This window comes from Ambystoma mexicanum, chromosome 7q, assembly GCF_040938575.1.
Source record: "Ambystoma mexicanum isolate Mex_15411 chromosome 7q, UKY_AmexF1_1, whole genome shotgun sequence".
Lineage (NCBI taxonomy): Eukaryota > Metazoa > Chordata > Amphibia > Caudata > Ambystomatidae > Ambystoma > Ambystoma mexicanum.
In genome coordinates this window covers 986,589,880-986,615,377 of record NC_090941.1, presented here as the reverse complement: position 1 = coordinate 986,615,377, position 25,498 = coordinate 986,589,880, and positions in this window count along the sequence as shown.

The following is a 25,498-nucleotide window of genomic DNA, read 5'->3' as shown; positions in this document are numbered from 1 at the left end:
CCTTAAATAGCACCTTTGGCCCTCCCTGTGCACACATACCTGCCTGATGACTGTTTTCTGGCGGTGGTTGCGGGAATAGCTCGTCTAACCTGCACTTACCGCAGGTTTCTCGCTCGAGCCATTCTGGGCCTTCACGGTGTTCTGTCTCCTGTACTGGGCGACACATTATCATTAGTTAGTTGCAGGTAGAGCAGCATTGGAAGGTGAAAGGGCTGAGTGTGACGTGTGCGGGTTTAGAAAATCTGGGCCTATGGGGAATGTAGGTGTTCAGAACAATGGCACTTGAGAATATGCACGCATTTAAGTGGCGTTTTCAGCATGCACTATAATTCATCAAGTCTCTGGTCAGGGCTTGTAGCCACTGAGGCTGCTCGGAAGCGGCCTGTGTACACTAGGACAAGCTTAAGTTTGGAGCAGCGTGTCATCTGTGTCTCACATACAGCAGTGACCTGCAAGCAGGGGTGTTGCTAGGTTTGGAAGAGATCCGGGGCTACCGTAATGTTGGGACTGGCAGGACTCGGGGCTAGCTAGGTTGCAGTCCGTGAGCTTCTATCCGGGGCTACAACCAAAAGACCCGGGGTTATAGCACCCTCGGCCCTCTTTCCCCACCCCCCCCAGCAATGCCTCTGCCAGCAAGTCTCCCCTCTGTACCACAGAGCCAGCACAAACAGCCCTACGCTTGCACGATCCTTGAACCACAAAAAAGTACTTTTGTGTCCTCGTAGCTGCTCGGCTCATCGGATTTCTGTGCTAATGACATCACCCTAATTAACACAGAAAACAAACTCAACAAGGCCACAGAGCTACACAATACAAGGGGTCACTTTTTTAATTTGAACTCCTCGCACACGTGAACACCAGGCCTCCGGCCCTGAACTTGGCCAGTGGGTCATTGGGCTAAACTGTACAAAACACCAGCTCGTCATAAGTGTAAAGATTGCTTTAATGTGACAGGCTACAGCTTACAGACATCGCTAATCTAGCTCCTCGAGTTTACAGACTGGCCAAGCCATTAATGCATATAAGTAAACAGCCTTCCTCCCACTCCCTCATTCTCTCCCTCTTCAGCGAAATAATAACCCTTTGGGCTCAACCAACCATTCTTTAAGCGACCATAGCCCTGACTTCACTGCCCAGCATCCCTTACTCCCCAATGTCCTTGCCCCATTGCCAATATACCTCACCTCCTAACTTGAAAACCAAGCTAACCTGCCACTTCAGCAACAATGGAACATAGAAGTACAACAACGAAGACCACATGCTACCCCGGCCTGTCCCACAAAACCATCAGTTCCCACCTTTAACCCTCCGCCTGTACAATTTGCAAATCCAGAAAAAAACCTAGCCGAAATTAAAGAGTAGGTGGATGGGCAACAAGTTCGGCATCAACCGCCAACTGTTCCTGAACCTTCTCCAGTCCCACTTAAATAGCCGGGAGGGCACTCTGGCCGCTGTGCAGCGCCCAAATATAGCGGGACAGTTTTATTTATTTGTACCGTGCCGACCCCCAACGGGCATCAGGGCCCAACATAAAGACATCACCAACAAGGAAACAAAACATGAGGACGGGACGTCTGGTGCAGCCAGAAAGACAGAGTAACAATCGGGACGAGGCGGTGGGTTTATTTAATCAGTGAGTTTTCCGTTTTTTTCTGAAGCTCAGGAGGTTAGTTTCTAATCTCAGGTTTAAAGGTAGGTTGTTCCACTTTGCTGTTGCGGATGTGGGGAATGGGGGGGGCTACAATGATTTGGCCCAATGATTCAGATTTTAGTGAGTGGCCTGGCACATATCGAGTGATTTTAGATTAATTAGCAGTAATGTGTCCCTCGTTCCACCTCTACCCGTTGGGCTAAACTGCACAAAACACCCAAGCTTTTCATAAAGGGAAAGGTCCCTTTAATGTGACAGACTAACCAAACAATTGACACATGTAGGTAACCACCCTTCCTCCCCCCATTTCCTCCCTTCAAATATTCCTTCCATCCCCCAGCATATTTCCCAACTTTATCCATGTCTTCTCCACGAGCCAACACACATATGTCTTCACTACCTCTTCCCTTTTTTGTAACCTTGGTCTAGCGTATCCATCCAAACAGCACTTACCACTCTTTTTACCACGATAATTACCCTCATGCTCCAACCAACCTTCCTTTAACAAACGTGTCCCAGCACCCAGAAAAACCCTCCAAAAGGTGTTCTTTCTGGCCCATCCCCACCTTCTAGTTCCCCACAACCTTTCCACCATAATCCTGACATCCAAGATCTAGTGCTCATTCCTCTTCATCGCGAGGTGTCCTCCGTCCACCCTTAAGCAGTTAATTTTTTCGCATCATATATCGGGGTGCTGTACTACTCTCATTCACCCACACCTTACAAAAACCTCCACGTCACAGTATTTACTTTATTGGTCTTCTCCCCTGGGGTATGTGTCAGAAGAAACAAGAGTGTCGTCATGGTTAAATGGGGGGACCGATCTGACGTGGTTCAATGGTGATGTTGGGAGGAGGTGGAATCTCTCTTATTGGGGAATAGTATAACCTAATCATTAGATCCCTGATACATCTGTAAGCATCATATAAGCCGTAGTGTTTGTTTTTCTTAAAATCGCTGTGAACATTTGAAAGGGTAATTCCCATCTATGGACTTTGGACAATGCTTGCACTCAAGCGGTATCTGATGGACATGCACTGTAGGACTGCTGAGGCAGCACTTCAGGAGGCTTGAATGCACTGGGTGAAGGCCATCCCAGCCACCATGTTGGATCTTACCAGTCGGTACTGTGGTTATAACAATAGGACCTTATTCTCCAGCGAATGATCGTCAGAGGGTGGAGGGGCAACGCCCCTCACCTGTGACTGGAGACACCAGAAGTCATCAGATTGAGGCTGTTGATCCAGAAGATAAACATTAGAGGATGGTGGACAAAGAACTAAATCATCAAAGATGGACATAGAAGGGATACGAAGATGTCTGATGGGGTGGGGTAAGTTAAACGGAAGTGACCTGCACAGGAGAGCCTCAGACCATGAGGGGTAATAGAAGACATGGGGAGTTGGAGACGGTGTGGGTTGGTTGGTTTTTGGTTTCTGTGTATGTTGGGGTCCTGTCAGATTGTTGGCTTGCAAGTCTCTAATAAAGGGAACTCGATTTGTCCATTCTATACATGACCTCTTAATCCTTATTGTGTCTCTCACTTTGATGGATGGTGCCGTGGCTTAGATTGTCACACTAGGCTGCAAGCCTCCGGACCTCCTTCTGGACGCTCCCATGAGCATTCAACAAGAAAAGGTAGGAGACCTATGCTAAAAATACTCCAATGTGGTTTCCAGAGGAAGATACCGGGGCTGCTGAGTGTGCGTCTGGGGGGGTTGCACAGAGTACTGAGTGTCCTCTTTGGAGACATGAGGATGGACATGTATGGGTGGGCTGGAAATCCCCAGTCCTGAGCGAAACAGTCAGGCCAGGAAATCCCATGCCCAATAACGGAAGAGTCAGCGTAATTGACAAAGGCCTGTTTTATTAATAGTCAGCAAAAAACAGGGACAGCAGAAAACACCAAACGTCTCCACACAACGATTTTCACATCAAACAACAGCTTGTAACTAAAAGATACATCATAATTGACGTTGCATTTACAAAAAAACAACAGGAAGGTGGGATTGGTTAAGGGATTTGTCTACATATGGAATATATACTGGTTAGTGTTTTCACTGGATATAGTACTTTGGTGCCGCCATCTCGGACCATCCCTACAATTAAGGTAAGAAAGACGTAATTGTAATAGCAATGTATTGGACTCCTGCATCAGTTAGGAGACCGCATTATTGGAGAGCGACGATTGGTTGGCACTGGCATCACCAACCTTGGACATTTGGCAGGGCATTAGCACATGAGCAAAAATAGTGGTGGGGGAGAGACAAGGAACTGCTTCTTTCTTTGTAATACACCATCCCCGATTTCCTAGGCCACAAGCCAGGACTACTAGCTTTGAACTTGGCCTTGTCCGGCATCGCTGTTCTGAGAACTGGGGAGTTGAGGCAGGTGCATATCTGTGTCTGGCGCTAATGAACGGACACTGTTCTCTAGTTGCAAGTCACGTGTGAAGAGACCACGTTTTGAATTTTTCTGCTCATCTTTTACCATGAATTTAGCTCCTATTAATATGGGTGATACTACTCTCCACGGCCTCTATAGAGTTAGTCGAGCTACTTTTCATGCAATTTTAAGCTTTTTATTAGCTGGCACTCAAAGGTTGTTCTTTCCTTAATCTAAGAGAAGTATGCCTTGCAATTGGAAATTATCATCTTTAGTTCTACTTTAGAGCTAGCCAACCCTCCCTCTTCTGCAATAACCTTGGAAGGGGGCAGCGTAGCCACTGTCTGGCCTACACAAGTCTGTGTTTCAGCTACTTAAGCAAATCGAATCTCCCTGCATCTACTAGGTATCTCTGGATTCTTCATTCACTCTAAAGTGGTGTTATCTTCCATTTTCACAAAAAAATGTGCTGCTCGTTACTGTTGCACTTCTGCGTTTAAGCAAGCTTTATATGTATTCTTATGCGTCTTTCGTTTCAGTGTTTACAATGATTCTGATATATTTCTAGAGTCTATTGAATGCAGGTAACATTCTTCATGTCTAAATGCGTGTTTGACCTAGTGTACATTTATCTTTGTGGGGAGTGTATGCTTTGTGTCTCGTGCATCTACGTCTGTCAGTCTGGCAATGAGGTCACTTGCTCTTGTCATCTTCAGTCGCAGCATATTCATGTCTTCTGGAGCTTGCAGATTCACCTCTTCTTCAATGGTTCCTGTATAAGGTTGCTAGGGCTGCCTTCATGAATAACATCTCCTGCACTTGTGGTATTTGGCTGGGGAAGGGGCTGACACCATGAATTATGTACTTCTCTAATTTCTATGGTATGGAGGCGGGGGAGGGGCAGATGTGATGAATGCTGCGTTCCTTTGCCTTGCGACAGTCAACTCGGGTGAGGATTTGTATAGGGGATCTGCTGAATTAGGGTGGCAATTTTGGGCCCGATATTTGCTGTTACTTGTAACATTTGCTTCTCTCATAATTGTGATCATTGTAGTTTTGTCTGCCTTTATCCAAAAAATTAATGGGGAAAAATATCAGGTGTAGCGAGAAAGCCCAAAAATAAATAGGGAAAAATGAAGGACTGTATCGCGAGAGACCCTATCCCTATCAGGACTTGTGTCTTTGTTGAAATAAACCCTGCCCCTCTCAGAACAGTGAAGGCGTCAAGTCAAGGAACGAGTGGAACAGGGGGGCCTGGATAACGGGGCAAGTGAGGAGTGGGTGCTGAATTAAATACAGAAAAGAAAAATGGGTAAACAATCAAAAAAGGTGGAGGAACTCCAAAGGGGTCGCCAGCGCACTATATGTTTAGGCAATTTGGGAAAACCTTATGTGAGAAATCTGAGGGTGTCCTCACTTCTCCCCTGGTTATCCTCCTCCCAGGTGACCAGGGAAAGGCCATCAATTTTGTATGCCGACCCTTGGGGCGGATATGCGAGGGAGGATCACCTGGGTGGGGAGATTCTGGGAGAGGGGAGGAGGACCCCACAGATGAGACATGGTATCCCCCATTTCCCTTTCCTAGGGAAGAAATTATCCCTCAGGGTTTTATACGGTATTGTCATCCCTTTCCATTTTTGCAAACCGTCTCCCAGAAACACCACTTTAGTAGTGGGACGAGAAAGAGGACAATGGAGACACGCCTCTGGAACAACCAGGTATGTGCCCATAATGGAGGCCTGGCGATCTGTGTCCTGAAGCTTGGAAAAGGTAATCTCTCAAACCATGGAAACTTGTTTTGAACTGTAAGAGAAACTTGTGTTTCCAACTTCAAGAGAAACTTATGTTTTTTTTATTTTTAAAGTTGGGGTTACAAAGGAGTCCCAGGGGTTGCAACTGTGGCCCCAGGGTAGATCCATAAGCTCAATCGACACAGGCAGTAACATGTCCATTTCTGTTGACTTTTTCTAAATTAAAAACGTGGGTTTTTCCAGGCATGTTATGTTATACCACTGGTATGATCTCAAAGCGATGTGGGTTGAAGGCCCCTTGGGGACTGTAGTCCAGGTCAGTGGAGAGTGTAGGGTAGTAGTGCTTGTGTGCACTCAGTATGTGTGGAGCCAGTGCAGTTTACGTGGTGTGGAGCTGCATTCTAATGCTAGGTGTGGTGCGTCGGTTGTGTGAGGTCAGTAGTATGTGTGAAACAGCGCCGTTGACCTCAGAGTTGGCATTCTGGCAGTGGTGGAGTTTGTGTATGAGAGTATGTGTGCATCTAGGCCGATTTGTTCACGCGGTATAGCTGCGTTCTAAAAACTGTTGAGGTGTTCATGGAGGTGTGCAGGAATGTGTGTAGCTCGGCCAAAATTAATCAAGGGGTATAGCTGCATTGTATTGTTTGTTGGTGTAGAGCAGAGAGTGAGCATATCGGTATGTTTGCGTGCCTGTGCGGATTGGTGGGAGAACCCTATTTCAGATTACCTTCCAGTGCTCACTCAGCTTATAGTACCTATTCTGGAGGTTCGGTGCATTGGTTCGCCGGGAGAGATTCTCATTCTAGCGCAGAGTTTGTTGTGATTTCCGGGCTGGGGTTTGTCTTTCCCTGTTTGGCAGCGTCATTGGTGCCGAGTGGCCCTATTCCTAATTTATATTGGGTTAAGCGAATTGCAGGTCTATGGTCATCCCTGTGTCTCGTTGAGTTTGCCATTGTTTATTAGGAAGATACCGTCTCATTGTACAGTTATATCCAGTTCTGTTCTATCAGATGTACAAGTCCTAGCTAGATTCAATAACTGGTGTTCAGTGGACCCAGGGACCAGCAACAGCCACTATGGTCATCTCTGCGTCTTATTGGGTATGTAGATTGCTTATTGGAGAACCTTCTCAGTGTGCATTTACTTCAGTTCTGTTCCATTGGACATACGAGTACATCCTAGGCATGAAGACCGGTACGCGGTATGCCCAAAGGGCAGGCAACAGATCAGGCCATGATGTAAGTGGTGTGTCTGAACTGTCAGCGTTACATGCAGCAGGGGTTAGAGTGTTCCTGATCTGATGTGCGTTGAGAGTAGTGATGACATGTGGCAATACCTCGATGTCACTTGCAGGAGCTTGCCATGCCAGATTCCTCGCCTGATTCAGAGTGTATTCCCTTGGGATGGAACAGAGTCAGTCCTTTGCTGAAACTCAGTTATAAGTGCCAGTGAGCCCATTTTCCGGTTCAGGTAATTCTTTATAGCGGTTTGATGGTTATTCCAGTCGTAGTTTATGGTTTGAATTGCTGAATTATATCGTATCATTGTTCCTTCCGGGAGCTAAGGGTGCTAAGGAGCACATCCGATTAGAGAGCATAGTGCATATCTGCAAGAGAAAAAAGAGCAAGTCCAACACAAGCATACTTGACACTGCGCCCCGGATAAAGGAGTTCATGCCATCAATTCCAAGGATAGCATGCATTGATCAGAGACCACCTTGACTAATCTTCACAATTCTATCAAAATGTGACGTATGGCAAGTAAGTGCCAGTAGGCCCATTTTCCAACTCGAGGTAATTGTTTATAGCGGGTGGTTGGGTATTCCTGTGGTATTTTATGGTTTGAATTGCTGAATTATATCATATTATTGTCCCTTCCAAGAGCTAAGAGTGCTAGGGAGCTCATCTGATTGGAGAGCGTAGTGCATATTTGCAAGAGAAAAAAGAGCAAGTCCTAACCAAGCATAGTTCATACTGCGCCCCCGGGTGAAGGTGTTCATGCAGGGGTGGACTGGGAACTAAAAGAGGCCCTGGAAATAATGACTGGAGACCAAAAGAGGCCCTGGAAATAATGTCCAAAGTGGCCCCATATGACACAATTTCAGCAAACCCAATGTGTTTCCTATGAGAACATTTGCAAATACCACACAAAAGAGGCCCAGGGTACAGAGGCCCACTGGGAAATCTCCAGAGTTCCCTATAGGCCAGTCCACCCCTGTGTTCATGGCATCAATGGCCCAGGCAGATCAAGGTAGCATGCATTGATCAGGAACCACCTTGGCTAATCTTCACAATTCTACCCAAGTATGACGCATGGCTAATCTTCACAATTCTACCCAAGTATGACGCATGGCTAATCTTCACAATTCCACCTAAGTATGACGCATGGCTAACCTTCACAATTCTACCGAAATGTGACGCATGGCTAATCTTCAAAATTCTATCTAGATGTGATGCATGGCTAATCTTCAAAATTCTATGTAAATGTGACGCATGGCTATCCAAATGAAACACAGTGCTAATCTTCCTAAAATGTCTGTTTTAACACATTTCCTGCCCCCAAAATACATTTGGGTGCAACACATTTAATTTCCTGCAAAATACATCTAAATCCTGCAGGACGTCTGCCCCTCAGTATATATGTAGGTGCCACACATTTCCTTCCATAATTCAGTACAATGGACAACTATGAGGTGTATCACAACGGCTGACTATGGAGGGTAGCACAATTCAACTCACAGGCCAACTATGTCAGCACTGTTTACAGAGTAGCAATAGTGTAAGAGTGGCTGGGTTCTGGAGCACAGTAATGTTTGTGCTTCCCGCCCATATCGCTTTACGATGGCTAGTTACAGGGCGTGGCAACGTTCAATACAAATTAGCTTTGGTGCGGAACATAATGACAAACTATGGGGCACAACGCAGTTATATCTCAGAGCGCAGCAGGGACATATAAGAAAGCCTAACGAAAGGTTTGGGCATAAAGTATGGCTACCGTACATAATTTAGTCTTCATCTAGAGTATAGCTATTTTATACACATAGACTGAGTGCCAAAATGCGTACCTTACACAATTAGACTTGATAACAGGTAATAAGAGTAGTGGGGGTTTTCTGGGGTAGAGTAATGGCTGTACACTTCATCCACACCACACTTACCTTACCCATCGCTGTAGGTTGTCTGCGTCAGGCATTCCAGGCGAACACGGGCAAACATGGAGTGGAGCTGCTTCTTCAAGAGCTGCCCTTTGCCTCTGCCTGGGCAAGGCTGCCCTGGGAGGGCTGGTGATGAATGGTGTTTAGTGGTCATGTGGCCAAGGACGCAGGCCAATCGGAGGGAGTGAAAACAAGCTGTGGCCTATGGATTACTAACTTAAAGGCAGGGAAACTACTGACAATAGACAGGCACACCACCAGAAAAAAAATGATTTGTAATTGCTGCTTAAAACATAGAAAAAACCTCCCCAAAAACCCCAAACAGGCTGGAAACATCTTACAGGTGCTTGCTGTACAGGATGCCTATGGATTACTTACTGCAATAGGGAAAACTACAGACAATGGACAGGCACCCCTGACTCCCTCAGCCAATTGCTATCAAACATGGGAGGGGAGAGGAAAAGTGAACAGAAACAAACAAAGGAATACACCCATCAAAGGCAGACCTTTCTAGAAGTTGAACCATCAGAAATAAACGATTTGTAAAATCTCGTTAAAACACAGATAAAACCATTCAAAAAGGACCTAAACAGGCTGGAAACCTATTACTAGGTGCCTGCTGTGCAGGATGCCTATGGATTACTAACTGCAAGCCAGGGAAACTACTGACAATAGACAGGCACACCCGCAGAAAAAACGATTTGTAATGTCCACTGAAAACATAGATAAAACCGCCCCAAAATTGGCTGGAAACATCTTACCATGTGTAAAGAGTTTGCCAAGGACCAGCGAGTGGAGTCTGCGGCCGTGATATGCAATGTGCCTACTGCAATGATACAGACATCCCCAGGCGTGTCACTTCCGCCGTGTCTGTGCAGGTAACTGCAGACCAATGTCTGCAGCATTTATGACCTCGAGTGAGTCGTCCCAGTGGCGGGGACAATTTGCACAATAAAATCAGATTGCTTGTTCTGACCTCCCTGGTCTCAACTTGCCCCTATGGGATCTGACAGGAGCCGCCTTTGGACTTAAGGTACATGCCCAGGGCAGGGCTGTGCACACCTTTGCATTCTACTACCCTCTGTATTTGCCATCAATTTAGTCTGTGTCTATTGTTATGCACCTTGGGTCAGTTTGGAAAAAAATGCATTTGTTTCTTTCTATTTAACTTTCCCCATGGGGGCGTGGCTTGGACGGCCATGTAAGAGGTCGCACTCTGGAGGAGCTCCGCTGATCCTGTTTTGATCCTGATGGAGGGGTACGTCCACGGGGGCCGGCCGACGTTGGAAACCGATGTCCAGGTGTGCGAATGCCACCACTACACCCGGTGAAAGTTTGGGACGTCTGGAAGGCTTAGAAACCGAAATAAATGTGATTGACTGGGACGAGCCCTGAGCGGGCGGACAAGACAAGATGGTGGTGACACGTTGCGAACACCGAGGATCATGAAGTCAGTGTCGCGATCACGGGTGCAGGACCCTTGGGTCCCTTTGCTTGGAGACTAAAACACATGAGCGCCGCCTAGGACGCACGGTGGCCCAGCGAGCAGGAGAGCCGAACGGATGTAGCTGTGACGACAGGACCGTGGGCCTAGTGGTTGGGGTGCTCCGGGCGTGTTGGATGCCCCATGGTGTGGTGGGTCAGGCTTTGGGCATCGTGTGGCGTGACTCCCCCTCGGTGCCTGGCGAGACGGGCCCCCGCCCGACTTATACAACAACATGACCACGAGAGGTGTGAAACCAAAGGCCAAACAGCCCACGATGGAGGCCTACGCCAAGTCCCCCCCAGGGGCGGAAGGAGGCAAGAACAAAGAGACCCCCGTGATGACCGCGGAGTCACCTGGCACGATACAGGAGGTGCTGGCGGCGATTGCGGACTTAAAAGTGTCATGGGAGACCAAGTTGGGCCTTGCCATGAAAGAGCTACAGGAAGGCTTAAACCTCAAGATCGGTGCCGTCCAGGAGGAGGTGAATCTGCTTAGGCTGGACGTGAGGGCGGTCTCGGAGCGCACGGGGACCATCGAGAAGGAGACGGCCACGAACACGGCAGACTGCGCTGCTCATAAAAAGGAACTACACGCCCTTGTGCAACGGGTGGGCAACCTGGAGGACAGAGCGGAGCAGGCGGAGGGACGCACCAGACGCAACAATATTCGTATTGTGGGCCTACCTGAAGGAACTGAAGGGCCAGACCCCACGGAATTTGTGGAATCCATGTTTTTGCAGGAGATTACCGGCGGGGTACTGACCCAGGGGTTTGCAGTTGAGAGAGCTCATAGGGCCCTAACCAGGAGGCGGCCTCCTGGGGCCCCCCTGCGGCCGGTGATCACGAAAATTCTGAACTACCGAGATCGCAAAAAGATTCTTGAATTCTTTCGAAAAGGGGGAACGATTGACAGAGGATCGGCCAAGATCACGGCCTACCCTGAATACACGCTACAAGTACAGCGGAGTCGGATGCACTTCGGAGCGGTGAAAAGGAGACTTCGTGAAGCTGGCCATCGCTACATGCTACTCTACCCGGCCAAATTGAAAGTTTTCTACAGAAGCAGATCCCTGTTCTTTGAAACACCAACTGAAGCGATGGACTGGCTAGACGCGCTGGGCAGTCCTCAAGAATCGGGCATCCAGGCAGAGACTACGGAAGATGAGTAGCTTATGGCTGGGCCGCCTGGGGCAATGGGGCCCGAGACATTGGGACTTGAATATAGTCATTTGTACGGTATGTGATGCATATGATGTGGTGCTGACTGGCTGGCCCACTGGGCGTGCCTACCCGTGGTTACTTGATTGGGAGCTCCAGGAGGCTTCCTTTGTCCCCAGTAGTAACATATCTAGTTAGTTAGGTCGCTGTTAGATCGGCGACGCCCCGCGGGGTCCTATTCCTTGTACACGTGGTAAGACCAGACGCGGGTGGGCCTGAGATCCAGGGATGGAGCTGGGCTTTTGTTGGGATGGGAGGGGTTGTTTGCTGTGGTGTGTAGTTGGGAAACAGGGAGGGGGGATGGGGATCAAGGGCGGAAGAGCCGGCGGAGTGTTAGACCAAGGGGGTATTGTGGGGAGGGCGGGGCTGAATACAGACCAAACCGATGGCATTGGATAGTCTTCGCATAGTTACCTGGAATGTCCGAGGCCTCAATAGTTACCTCAAGCGAAACAAAGTAATGCTATACCTGAAGAGGATGCGGATAGACATTTCCCTGCTACAAGAGACCCACCTCACCAGGGAGAAATTGGAGGTGGTCATGAGGAAGTGGAAGGGAAAGGTAGTGGGCGCCACGTACTCGGCGTATGCTAGAGGGGTCATCACCTGGGTGGCGCCGCACGTGCCGTTCCGGGTGCTTGACTCGATAGTGGACCCGGAGGGTAGAATGGTGGCGATAACAGGACTCCTGGAGAACAGGGAAGTACACATCCTCAACCTGTATGCCCCCAATCATGATACTGCAGCCTACTTTAGATCCCTCTATGGCAAACTCGGCCCCTTGGTAGGGGGTGCGATGGTGTGGGGTGGGGACTTCAATTGCATCTTAGATCCCAAAATTGACCGGTCCGCTGACACCAAAGGGAAAATGTCGCCGGTGGCCAGGGCGCTCGGGACATTGCTAGGAGACTTGGGACTGGTAGATGTGTGGAGGAGACTCCACCCCACGGAGAGGCAGTATTCGCACTATGCGGCTCCCTACGATTCATATACGAGATTGGATTATGTGTTTGGAACTGCCGAGATAGCGGGCGAAATAGTGGAGGCGGAATACAAAGCTCGAGTATTGTCGGACCATTCGCCCCTGGTGGTAGAGTGGCGACACCAACCCCCTAGGCCTCGGCTCCCCACATGGAGGCTCCGGTCGGAGGCACTGCAGGATGAGGGATTCCGGGAAGACCTGAGGGTTGCCATCGGGGAATATTTTGAGATAAACACGGGTAGTGTGCGTTCTGCGGGAACTCTGTGGGAGGCCTTTAAGGTAGTGGTGCGCGGAGTGGCCATCTCTAAATCCAAGGGACTTCAAGGGGGTATCGGGAGGGAGCTCCAGGACACCGAAAGGGAACTGGAGAGCCTGGCTCGTCTCGAGAATGCCACTCAGGTAGACAAGACTAGGATGAGAGACCTTCAGGTGGCGTGCAGCGCTCTTTGGGACCGACTATGTAGATTGAACCATGGGAAATACACCGAGCGGCTGCACGCGGGGGGCGACAAGCCAGGCAGACTGTTGGCCTGGCTGTACAAGAGTGAGTCCCCCCGAGTGGTTATTCATGAGATCCGTGGTGAGGACGGTGGTCTTCGCAACACTCAGGATGGGGTGAACGAGGAATTCCTCAGGTTCTACAAACGTTTGTATGAGGACACTGGGGAGGACAGGAGCCAGGACATCCTGAACACACTGGAAAACATTGGTCTGCCCACCCTAGACGACCTGGAGCGGGAGGAACTGGACGCCCCTATCACTTCTGATGAGCTGGAGGTGGTGATCCGGGGCCTCCCCATGTGTAAGGCACCTGGAGCGGATGGACTGCCTGGTGAGTTTTACAAGGTGTACGTGCAGGAGCTGCTCCAGCCACTGCTGGCCTTGTTTAACGAGGCATACGAACAGGGAGAACTCCCGTTGTCCCTCCGTGAGGCCATGATTGTCCCATTACTGAAACCAGGCAAGCCGGCTGTTGAGTGTGGATCTTATAGACCTCTGTCCATGCTAAACCAGGACAGCAAAATACTCACGGCGGTGCTGGCCAACAGGTTGAAGAAGGTGATTGGCAAGCTGATCCACCCGGATCAAACGGGATATGTCCCAGGCAGGAATATCAGTGATAACCATAGGAGGCTGCACCATGTTATTGACCATACTAAGGATGACACGGGCGAGATGGCGGTAGTGTCGCTGGATGCGGTCAAGGCCTTTGATTCAGTGAGATGGCCTTGGCTGAAAGCGGCCCTGCAGGGATACGGCGTGGGCCCTGGTTATGTCAGATGGGTCCAGTTGTTATATAGTAGCCCAGTGGCTAGGGTCAAGACTGGGGCCACAGTCTCGGATGCCTGGCAACTTAGCAGGGGGACCAGGCAGGGATGCCCTTGGTCACCCATGTTATATATACTTGCGCTGGAACCGCTGGCGATATGCCTGCGGCAACAATACGGAGAGGTGGGCATTAACACTGCCAGCGGCAGCCACTTAATATCTCTCTATGCGGACGATATGCTGCTGTACCTACGCTACCCGGAGGAGAACCTGCAGTACGTACTGGAAGTACTGGACCATTACGCTGTCCTCTCGGGCATATCAGTGAACCCCAGGAAGTCTAGCCTGTTCCCTTTGGGCGGGTACAGGGACGTCCCGTTGGAGAAGCTGCCTGTGTTGCCAATACCATGGCAGACCGACACGTTTAAGTACCTGGGGGTAAATATTTACCACCGGACTGAGGCGGTGCACAAGCATAACACAGAGAAAGCCATAGACGGGGTCAAGAACAGCATGACATTCTGGTCCAGATTGCCCCTGTCCATGATGGGGAGGGCGGCTTTGCTGAAAATGGTGGTACTTCTGCACTTCTTCGTGAACGTCCCGTATTTGATCCCTAAAAGCCTATTTGTACGACTTCATAGTATGTGTAGGGGCTTCGTGTGGGGTAACTCCAGGAATAGGGTGGCCCTGTGGAAGCTTCAGAACCTGTACGAGAAGGGGGGTATAGGCTTGCCCAACTTCGAACTATATTATCTGGCGGGACAACTGTTGTATGTGGCCAGGTGGTTGTCTGATGAAGATTCGGCAGAATCTAGGCTGCTGCGTGAGGATGCGGCCCCATATTTCCTGAGAGAGGTGGTGTGGCTACAAAGAAATAAACTGACGGGAAGAGGGTGGCTATTGAGGTTGGGATGGGAGGTCTGGCACAGAACATGGAAATTGATGGGGGAGCCAGAACCACTATCTTGGCAGGTCCCGCTGGTGGCCCTGTGCGAAAACGACACCCAACTGTTTCACTCTGTCCGTAGGCATTGGGAGCCGGTGGGCCTGGCCACGCTTGGGGACATATGGAGAGAAGGGGAGGCGCTGGACTTTCAAAAGTTGCAGGATGAGACGGGGGTACACAGAGGCCAGTACATCACCCATGCTAGGCTAGTAAAACGTGTGAGAAAGAGATGGCCGGAGACGGCACTGGCAGATGATCCTGATGCCACCCTTGAAACTATGTATGATGTCTCAGAGGGTGGGCATGAAATATCACGAATATACGAACTCCTCAGAACGAAGACTGGGAAAGAGTTGCCCCAACTGAGGCATGAATGGGAGGAGGAGATGGGTGAACTCATGACGGAGGGTCAGTGGAAGAGGGTCCTGGGATATCATAAAAAGGTGTCCAGAAATGCACGGCTCCAACAACTCCAGTTCTACATTACTCACAGGGCCTACCTGACTCCCCAGAGGATCGCACGGTTCGGAGGCTCGATCACTCAAAAATGCCCCAGGTGTGGGGAGGTGGACGCTGGGTTGCTACATATGTTTTGGGCCTGCCCGGAAGTGTATAGATTTTGGGAGGAGGTTAAGATGAAGCTCGCAAGTGGGGGAGTGGTGTTGGACGTGGGATCTGCCTGGTCGTGTATGCTTGGGATCTTCCCCAGGCCCAGACACTTTAGGCACCTGAGCAAGCTGAGGGACCTGGCATATGTTCTGGCCAAACGCAGGATTGCCATGAACTGGAAATCGGCTAGCAGGCCGAAAGTGGAACTATGGTGGGCGGACCTTATGAGGTGGGCGGAGGCTGAATCCGTGGTATGGTTTGAAGCGGTCACTAGAGGGGGCGAGGAGGAGATAGGGCCCTTGCTGGCCTGGCGACAATTGGTGGCCTCTATGACCAACCCACAACAGGGCTTGGACGAATCTGAGAATTCGGAAAATGTGCCTACGGACAATGTTTCTCCTGACGGTGCCCCGACTGAGGATACAAGGGAGCCGGCTCTGGCTTGATGGGGGGTGGGGGGAGTTTTTTCTTTTTTTTTTCTCCTTTTTTTCTTTTCTCGTATTTTCTTTTGTGTTTTCTGTAAATAATTAACAGTTGTATTGTGTTGTGTGTTGTTTGTTTTTCTAAAATATAAAATCAATAAAATATTTAAAAAAAAAAAAAAAAAACTTTCCCCATAGCAAACTCCCTAGGAAATGTACTGTTTGTTGGGAGTGGTAATGTGCTCCGTGCAACATGTCGACATTGACAAGGTGTGCATGTCGTTTGGGCGGGGAATCCCCATGTGTGCATGGGGCACATGCATTGGCTCTTCTACAACGTGCAGTGCCTAAATATACCCACCTCCCACCATTTTCAGGTTGTGATATGTTTTTGAATAAATATAAGGCACGTGTTTGCTACGCTGGAGTTTGTTTGACGAGAGAGGCGATTTTAACACAATGGGTGGTTTCTGCCACCATCACGACACATTTACCCCACCCCAAATCATTGCCTTTTGACTTTCTTTCTTGTCTCTCATCTCCCTCTCATTCGCTAACTCTTATTCCCAGCACTCTCCTTATCCCAGGTCTCAATTACCCCTAATGCTCTTTCAACTGTCTGTTATCTCGGACTTTCTGGCTACCTTTGGTCTGTCTCTAATTGCTAGCTGTCTCTCTCCTCTCAGCCTTGATGACACGTTCCTGCGCTCTCTGGAGCCACTGCCCTCTTTCACTTCCTGTCCTTAACTGGGGAACCCCCCCCCCACCCAACCAACCCGTATTTACTCTCTTGTACCTCCCGTCTCCCCCTCTTCTCTGCAGGGTGGGTCCTGAAGTCCAAACAACCACAGGCGGATAGGAAGCTCCTGAAGGGCGACTGTGACCAGAAGTCTCCACGCGCCCTCTACGCGAAAGACCCCATGTCGGGGAACCAGCTGATATCTACCTGACCCAAGGCATGGTGGTATAAAGAGAAGGCCCTGCCTGAAGGGCTGTTAACTCTAAAAGGCTGCTAGGTCTGTCTGACTCACGAGCATGCCAGGAAAGCTTCCGAAAGGCTGCTATTGAGTAAATTGATAAGCTTTCATGGAATAAAGTAAAACATGCTTTCTTAACCCTTTTCAATGTAATAAAGTAAGTTGCTTTGCTCCTTATTTGTTTAGTTATGCAAAGCACTTTGCAGCGTTGTTTTCCACAGGAATGTCTATTACAGCATAATAAAAAGAACCACATGCTCAAAAAGTGGAGCATACACCGGGCAAAAAGCAACAGTGTTTATTACAGCTTTGTGAGCTGGGATTTCATTGGTTTGTAGACATCACCTCCTCGTAGTTTACATTGATTAGTGAAGCGTAATTGAAGTAAACAGTTTGCCATTACAATGCCTCTGCATGTGGTACCACATTTATTCACACCCCACCCCGGAACAGCTTGTTATTACTGACGTAACATTTGTGCTAACCGCCAGAACTTTAATATACTGCCATTGGTCAACACCATTGAGAACGGAACACAAGACACCTTGCAGCTAGTGGGAAAGGGGACATTCACACAAAACCTGTTAGATGATGACCTTCGCAAACTCTGTGTTAGAAACTTTGGAGGCTGGTCACCTCCCCAGAGCTCAAGAAATTACCATCTGATTGGTTCTCCCAGGAATGCCACTCCATCCAGTGTTTCTCTCCCAGTCGCCTGCTGATGGGCAATGGCAGTCATGTGACCGGCACACTGATACAGAGACATCTTTTCCCTGCTGCCGCACTTGGTGAATGGTTTGGCTGACCGCCCTGTAATTACTTCACCTTGTTCTAGTTATGTTGTTTTTCTCGTGATGAGTAGTTTAAGCCCCACCCCTTTTGCAGAGCCCTGTCGTATTGGTCACATGTTTCAGATTGAGGTTTCCCAGGACCAGCCCGCCCGAGGGACTTACCACTATGTATGTTTATGATGGCTCTATTTTTGTTCTTTCCCTTTAACTAATCGTAAGTCTTGAACTGTGTGTACACCAAATGCATCATTACCCCCTACTGTTCCCGGTGAAGCCCTTTTAATGGCATGTCTGCAGCTCAGAATATCTGTTTTATTTCCTGTGTAGCTGCCCGCGCCACCCCCTCATTTACTAACGCAGTTAGTAGGTGTGTCCCCCTGTCTCGTGCTGAATTGGCACCTTTAACACATTTGCCCGCGTTCATTTGCCACATGTGTTGTGCAGGCATGCTTCTGAAATAGGTCACTATGTTGGATCATAGCAAAAAAAAGTAGCCCCATTCCAAGACTAGGTATTCAGTTCAGAGAGTGGTTCTTCAGCCAAATCGGAAGAGCAGGTGAATGTTTGAAAGGGGCCACATTGTCTGCCCGGACTTGACATGGGGGATGCTATCCAGTCTCAACACAAGGCTAGGTATAAGGAGCTCAGTTCCTCCATTGAGAGGTATGAGTGGATGGACCGGTCATGTTAGGTTACAAAGCAAAGGATTCTTGGAATAGGAAAATGATTCGACAGCTCAAAGATGGAGAACAGAACTTGTTCCCATGGCTTTAATGTGTTCTTCATACGCTTACATACGAGTTGGCAGATTTTGATGAATGTGGTTTTGGCGAAACCTAGGCACCGCACCTTGTGGGTACGGTGTGATGGGTCAGTTTACTCAAGAACGATTTGGAATCGAATGCATTGCTCTACCAGCAACCAATGGGGAGCTGTTAAGGCACGTGTATGTCAGCTCTTCATTCTCCGCATCTTCAGCCAAGTCCTGCAGTCAACGACAGGAACATCGCGCCACTGTCACTTCAGCAATCCAATCCCTCACCGACCCCAATTCCTCTCTGGCTACCTGCCGAAGATGCTACATCTCTTGGCCCTCAATACCCGGGTGCCGGCACGCGCATGTTCTGCATCTACATCTATCTGCACACAGCTCCAACACTCCCATGTTAGGGACCCCACAACTGGTGCCCCTCTACGTGATGCCATCCCATGCACCCACCGCCCCCGTACAGAACATCCCTCAATCAATCCTGCTCCTGCCCTATTTGACTGCCCCTTTGCCAGCCAGGGTGTTGTCCCTTGCTACCCTCTATTGGATATTTTTAAATTGCTTGTCCAATCCAATTATCACTGATGCCAGAGCTCTCTTAACTTGACACATCCGCTTGTCTGTACCAGCAGCCTCCTTCACTGCATCCTCCTATGTTATTTCCCTTTGGGGTAATGTACACTTCTGCCCATTCGTTGCTCTACCAACTTCGGGCTAACATTACCTGAAGTCTGCCACAAAACTCTGACCTGGTTGTATAGGCTCTGCGTGCTTTCTTTCACACCTCTGCCCCATTTAGTTAATTCCTGAAACCCTTTAAATGTTTAATGGCTGCTGTAGATACTTTCCTCTTCTTTTGCCAACTAACGTCTGCATGGTCGTGTCTCTAACACGTTTGGCAGAAAATTGTACAAACATGCCACCAATTCTGAGCTGCTCCTCCAGACTCAACATGCGCATTTCACACATCTGTCACCCTCCCACCCCCTAAAGTCTCCTTAATGGAAAAACTACCTTTTTATCATTACCCAACCCACTATATCTTGATAACTGTTGCAATCTTGGCGAGAGTTTCGTTGGCCTCGAATTTTTATAATTTGTACTTTCCCCGAAAACATTATTGTCTGGGATCTGGGGGCCATCTAGCACTGACCTCTGAAAGAGATCTTTACTGATGGTAAAGACCGACTTGCACCGTTTAAGGTAATACTCGGCACCCCTTTCTAACCCTTTTCCCATTTCCCAAGCCTAATCTCTCTCTGCTTGCCACCTCCCTTTCCCCCATGTCCTCCTGTTGCTCCCCTGTCATTCTCAGCAACCCTTTCACCCCCACCCCGACCCCCTATTCACTCCCTGTCCCATTCACATCCCTACCTGCACTTGCCCCCTCCTTGCTCACCCCTTGACTACTGCAGAGTCTTCTCCTTGAGGCCATCCTCCCTTTCCGGCTCCCACATCTCTCTGCTGCGTCTACAGCACAGCAGGGTCCTACTGCAATAAAGCATTTCTTTCCCCGACCAGTCACCTCCTTTCTCCCCATCAGTACCCCTTTCTACTATTTACACTTGTGCCCTTGCACATCTCCCCTCCCCGCTTCACTACCCCACTCTTCCGGAGCCCAAGTGTCCCCACTCTTCCCCTGCTACTCCCCCACCTTCCTATTGTCCCTCTTGTGGGCCCAATGCCATATTCCTGGCCGCCATGCCCTTGTTCTCTGTTTCCTCAAATACCACACGGCACCCCATCCATCCCTTCAACCCCCTCCCCCGCGCGCCATACCTTCCACAGTTTGGGTCAGCCATCTCCACCGGCGAGGGGCCTTTACTACTATACCTGCTGCTATTAGAGGGGGAGCCATATTGGCCCCACGGTGCTCCACTGGGGGAAGGCGCCCTCTTCATCCCCCACCACTTTCCGCCCCTTTACTTTGGTGCACCCCTCCCACTCACCACCGCTGGCCTCCATTTAGACCCACCTGGCCCATGCTGCTCACTGGCATCCCACCAGCACCCCTCTCCACCCTTTCTGGGGCCCTCCTGTACCCCTTCTATTGTTCGCACCCTAAGGAGTGTGGTGCAAAACTCCTAACCTTCATGACCCCTTCCTCTTGCCCCCCTTTCTGCTGCACCCAGCACCTACTTTCTCTCCCTTACCCGCCACCCCACCTATCTCATACTGACAGCCTATCATACGCTCCTGTTCCGTACCTACCCTCCCCCATAATACCGGGGCAATGCTGCCCCATTATCTGACCACCTGCCAGACTTCCCCAAGAAGATCCTCTTCAATTGCCCCCCGACCTCTGCCACCCCAAGCCCCAGTCTCCCTGACCTGCCCCCAACTGCTTCCCATCCGCTGGTGTCAATCTCCTTGGGAGAAGGCGGGGAGGTTTCCCAAACCTGCGACACACTTATGCTAAAACTGGCACAGATGTGCTGCTCTTCATCGCCCTTTTGAGCCTTTTTTAAAATATATTTAATTCCCACCTGCCAAGCACAACTGCCCAATTAGGCCCAATGAACTGGTTGCATTACCTACCTCTGGGGCCCAGGCTGGTACCTGACATCTTTAGCATCAGGAGCAAAGGTGTTAACTCTGCTCCACACCCCCACTTTGAGCCCTACATAATTTCCCCTGAGCCGAGCCTCCCCAATCCCACTCCTCCCAAGGCCGCACCTGCGTGCCTCACATGTGCACAGGCCACTGCCGCAGTTTCCCTTGCTCTCCCGTCTCTCACCTTCCTCACGGCTGTGGTGAACAAACTGCACCCAAGCTGGCCCTGCCACTCCACCATCGCTCTTTTCCCTTGCTTCCCTCCGAACAGCATTTTATGGCCTTAAATGCCTGATGATCATATGGGAGGACAGCTCAGGGGCTCGCCTTCGAAGCGAGACAATGCGGAGCAACACAGGTTCGAGCCCCGGGTCCACGCTTAGAAGCCTCCTGGGTATCAAGCGTGTTATAAATAACCAATTACAATTACAGTGCACACGCCTGACAGGCCTGCTACGTGGCACCCACAATGCGGAGCTGTTGAAGGAACGAGTAACACGTTCGGCATTAAACCCCAACTGTTCCTGAACCTTCGCCAGTCCGGCTTAAATAGCCTGAGGGCGCACTCTGTTCCTCGGAGCGGCTTGCTGGCTGCTGTGCAGTGCCCAAATACACCTGAGGGACAATGTATCCTGCGTGCCCCCCGGGACTTATTTACGGGCAGGGTTGTCCGAGACCTCCCGGGTTTCGCTAAGAGTAGTATCACACAAGGAGGAGCCTTTTTGAGGGTTCCATTCGGCTAACCAAAGAAAGTCAATGAAAGCGCACGCACAGTAGTATACACTACACCAATGCACTATTAAAGGGAAAGTTTGCTTAGAATTTTTATTGACCCAATGGATAGGGCATGTATTTTTTAGCGTATTTTGATCAATCCGAAAAAACATTCCTTCTTACCTTCGATTTTCTCATATTTACACCTGAGAAACTCACGTGTTGGAAGCCGCCATCTTGTTCCAATTTTATCCATTGATCCATCGCCCTAAGTTCAAGTGCCCTCACGGCAGTAAATCATAAATATATATTAACATGATGTATGCCATCCGCAAACCAACTGAGGGTGCTCCTGCTTAGCTTCACAGGCCAGGGTCAGCAAATGATTAGTAGTATTCAGGGTGCTAGGATATAGTACTGATTGCATTCGGCTTTACAGCCTGGATGTGCTCGACAACGGTGGCCGTGAAGCTAAGCAGGACCTACCTTGGTTGGTGTTGTGGCAAGGGGCGTAAGCTTTTAATGATGTCAACTTTAGGGGCACCTTATGATTTACGGCCATGAGGGCATAGAAATATGCTAAAAATACATGCCCTATCCATTGGGCCATTACAAGTTCTGAGCAAACTTCCCCTTTAACCAAGCGAAGATATTGTTCAAGAGCCATGTCAATGTTAAATGCCTTTTCACCCAACGCTTCACATATGATTCATGCATGACTACAGGTGCTCAAACTTCCCAAAATGTGCCCCACAGGAAGTGCCAGCTTTTCTGGGTGGGGTCGGATTGACCCGCTTCATGGGATTCCTGTAGGTTTTAACAAGGTTCGCACTCCACCAGGGTCTTAAGGTGGGGTTCTAGTCCCCCCTACTAACCAAGAGGCCTGGGACTACAGAAAGGAATTTAGCCAGCCAATCAGAGGGCTTGAACCATTTTAAAACAAGATAACTTGACATAGGTGATGTACATTTTGTGTGCCAGGCAGGGAGCTGGCAAGACTGCATGCGCAAGGTAATAATAATAATTTGCATTTCTATAGCGCTATGAACTCTCAGGGATCTGAGTGCTGCTTATTATTAGCCACGGTGTGTGGTGCTCATTTATCAACCTCGGAAGGATGAAAGGCTGAGTTTGGCCCAGCAGGGATTTGAACCTGCGTCAGCATGCTCTGCACCAATGTCAAAGAAAGCAATCTCCTCGCTGTGCATGGCCCAGGTGCCTTTGTGTAGAAGTGGAGGGCGAGGACCATGGTGCTAGAAGTGGATAAATACAGTGAATCCTGTGATAGGACGTCTCTGATGTCCTGGTCAAAGAAACATGCACCAGCATGGATCTGGTGAATGCTGTGAACCTACATCTGATTCCGTTGTTTTCCCCCGCTCCATCTCTGAGACGGAGATGTTCATTGGCAAGCTAACTGAATATCTACGAGGACAAATACATTCCCATTTTTGAAGTGTAGGAAAAAAAAACTATGAATATTGTCTCATGATGATATTGTTCAGTGGGCTTGACGGTTGCTGTACCTGTGCCAGATACAACATCTGCGGAGTGGCCATATTATCCTCATTGCCTCACTGAGTGGTTATTAGGTTCGGACATGTTACTGTATTGTTATCTGCCAAAGCAAAGCATTTACAGGTTTGAGCTTTGGTACTTAGAAAAATCAGGAGTAAACAGAACAAGAAGAGATACATTAAAACCACAGAGAATGTAATTCCCCCCCCCCCCACTAAAGTCAAAACTGAAAATACAAGAGGAGCAACAAAAGAAGATGGAGAAAAATCACATAGAAAAGTCTAAACTGAAAAAGAGCAAGAGGAGAAATAAAAAAAAAGCAGCACAGAAAATTCACGTACAAAAGTGGAGCTCTCATTGCACCCAAGTCTCTCCCAGAAACGCGAATACTTGCAGTGACAAATACAAAAATTAACTTACAAAAGCCAGAACTGGAAAAAATAACAGGAAGATAAACATACAACTCTAGAGAAAAGTCACTAGGGAGATCTAACACTTAAAAAAGAGCTAGAGGAGAAACATTTAAAAGCAGCAGAAAAAAACAGATACAATTTACCACCATAATTCACCTACAAAGCCTACAAAATGCACATTTGCCTAACACTGTTTTTGTATACTCCCCCACCTATAGAATTCATGTGTGCCAGAGATTGCTTTGGTGTTTTTTGTCACCTACAAAATCTACGTAGTCTGACAATGCTTTGGCATACACCCGCACCAATAAAACTCACATGTGCCGTATGCTAGCTGGCATACTCCACCACTTACAAAATTCTTGTGTCCCTAAGACTACTTTCATGTACTCTCCCACCTACACACTTCACACGTGACTAACATTGCGTTTGCATATTCCCACAACTACAGAATTCATATCCCACTAAGACTGCTTTGGTGTCCTCCCGTACCAATAAAAATCACATGTGTTTAAGACTGCTTTGGTGTACTCCCACAGCCATTTGCGTAACACAAAATGTGGGGGCCCGCCTGCAAGCCACTTTGAGGGAATGCAGCAAAAGCTCATCAACAAAGCATGTGCCTCGCCACACTGTGGGTCGGGTTTGGACCGCCACGCATGTGCAATGCCTATGATGGTCATGCTGTTTCAGAGGCATGCTGCGCACTGCGCTCGGTGAAATATGTAAGTATGCTTTTTAATCGACCCTTAAATCTTTCACCTAGCATAGAAATATGGGGGCAGTGCATGGCCCCTGGCATTCAAATGCACCAGCTACCTCTGTGTGTTGCCAGCAATATAACAGTAAATATACCATTTGAAAAAATGTTCATGCTGGCTCGGCCAATGTGTTATGTTATATGGCAGTTGTATAGCGCCTACTGCCATTGGTATGGCATCAAAGCGCTGCGGGGTTGCATGCCCTTCGGATGCCTGTAGTCAGAGATGAAAGAACTGAAGAGTGGATTTCTAAAATGTGTGTGTGTGCATTTTTATCTAGCATGAAGGTGGGTAGAGCGTGGGTAGGTCCCCAGTGGCAGCCCAGAGTTATCGAGTGAGAGAAAGGGTACAGTGACAGCTCGTCAGCGAAGTGGGAGAGTCAGAAGGGTCCGATATGTGAACGGCTGGCCCGAATTTTGTGTGGGTCTCAGCTGTATTCTATTGGAGGAGGTGATGCATGTTTTGGGTGTGTAATCGAGTAAAGTTTTTTGAGATGTATGCAGGTGAGTGGGCCATGCCCGTGCAGGATATGTTATGTTTTGTAGTGCATGATTAGTCCCTCCTTGTTGACTTCTTAGGTGCCCCAGCATTCCCATCAGGGTGGGTAATAATTCATCCAGGAGCCTTCCTGAAGGCAAGTTAATCTATGCAACGGATGATTAAAGGGATCGAGTTCCAGTTGGTGGGTGCCTGGACTGAGAAACAGGAGTCCCCTATTCTTGTTGATTTAGTCACTGGAATGACAAGGAGAAGTACTGTACCTGATCTGAGGTTTCCGGTAGACCTGTATCATGTAAGTTTATGCTGCAGATATTCTGGTCCTGTGTGGTGTAGTGCTCAGTGGGTGATGCACATTGCCTTAACTGTGGAGTGTCGCCTGATTGGAAGCCAGTGAAAGACATGGAAGGCGAGTAAGATATGTTTTCCAGGGCCTAGGGCTAGAAGGAGCCTTGGGGCTGTGCTTTGTACCAGTTGGCGTTTTCTTAGCTGTGATGCAGAGGCCTCAGGGTGAAAGGATGAAAGCAATGATTGCAGAGACTCTGAGGGAAGGTCAGGTAGGGAAAAGGGCAATGGAGAATGTGAAAGTGTAGGTAGCAGCTTTTTGTCATGCAGTTGATGTGTGAAAT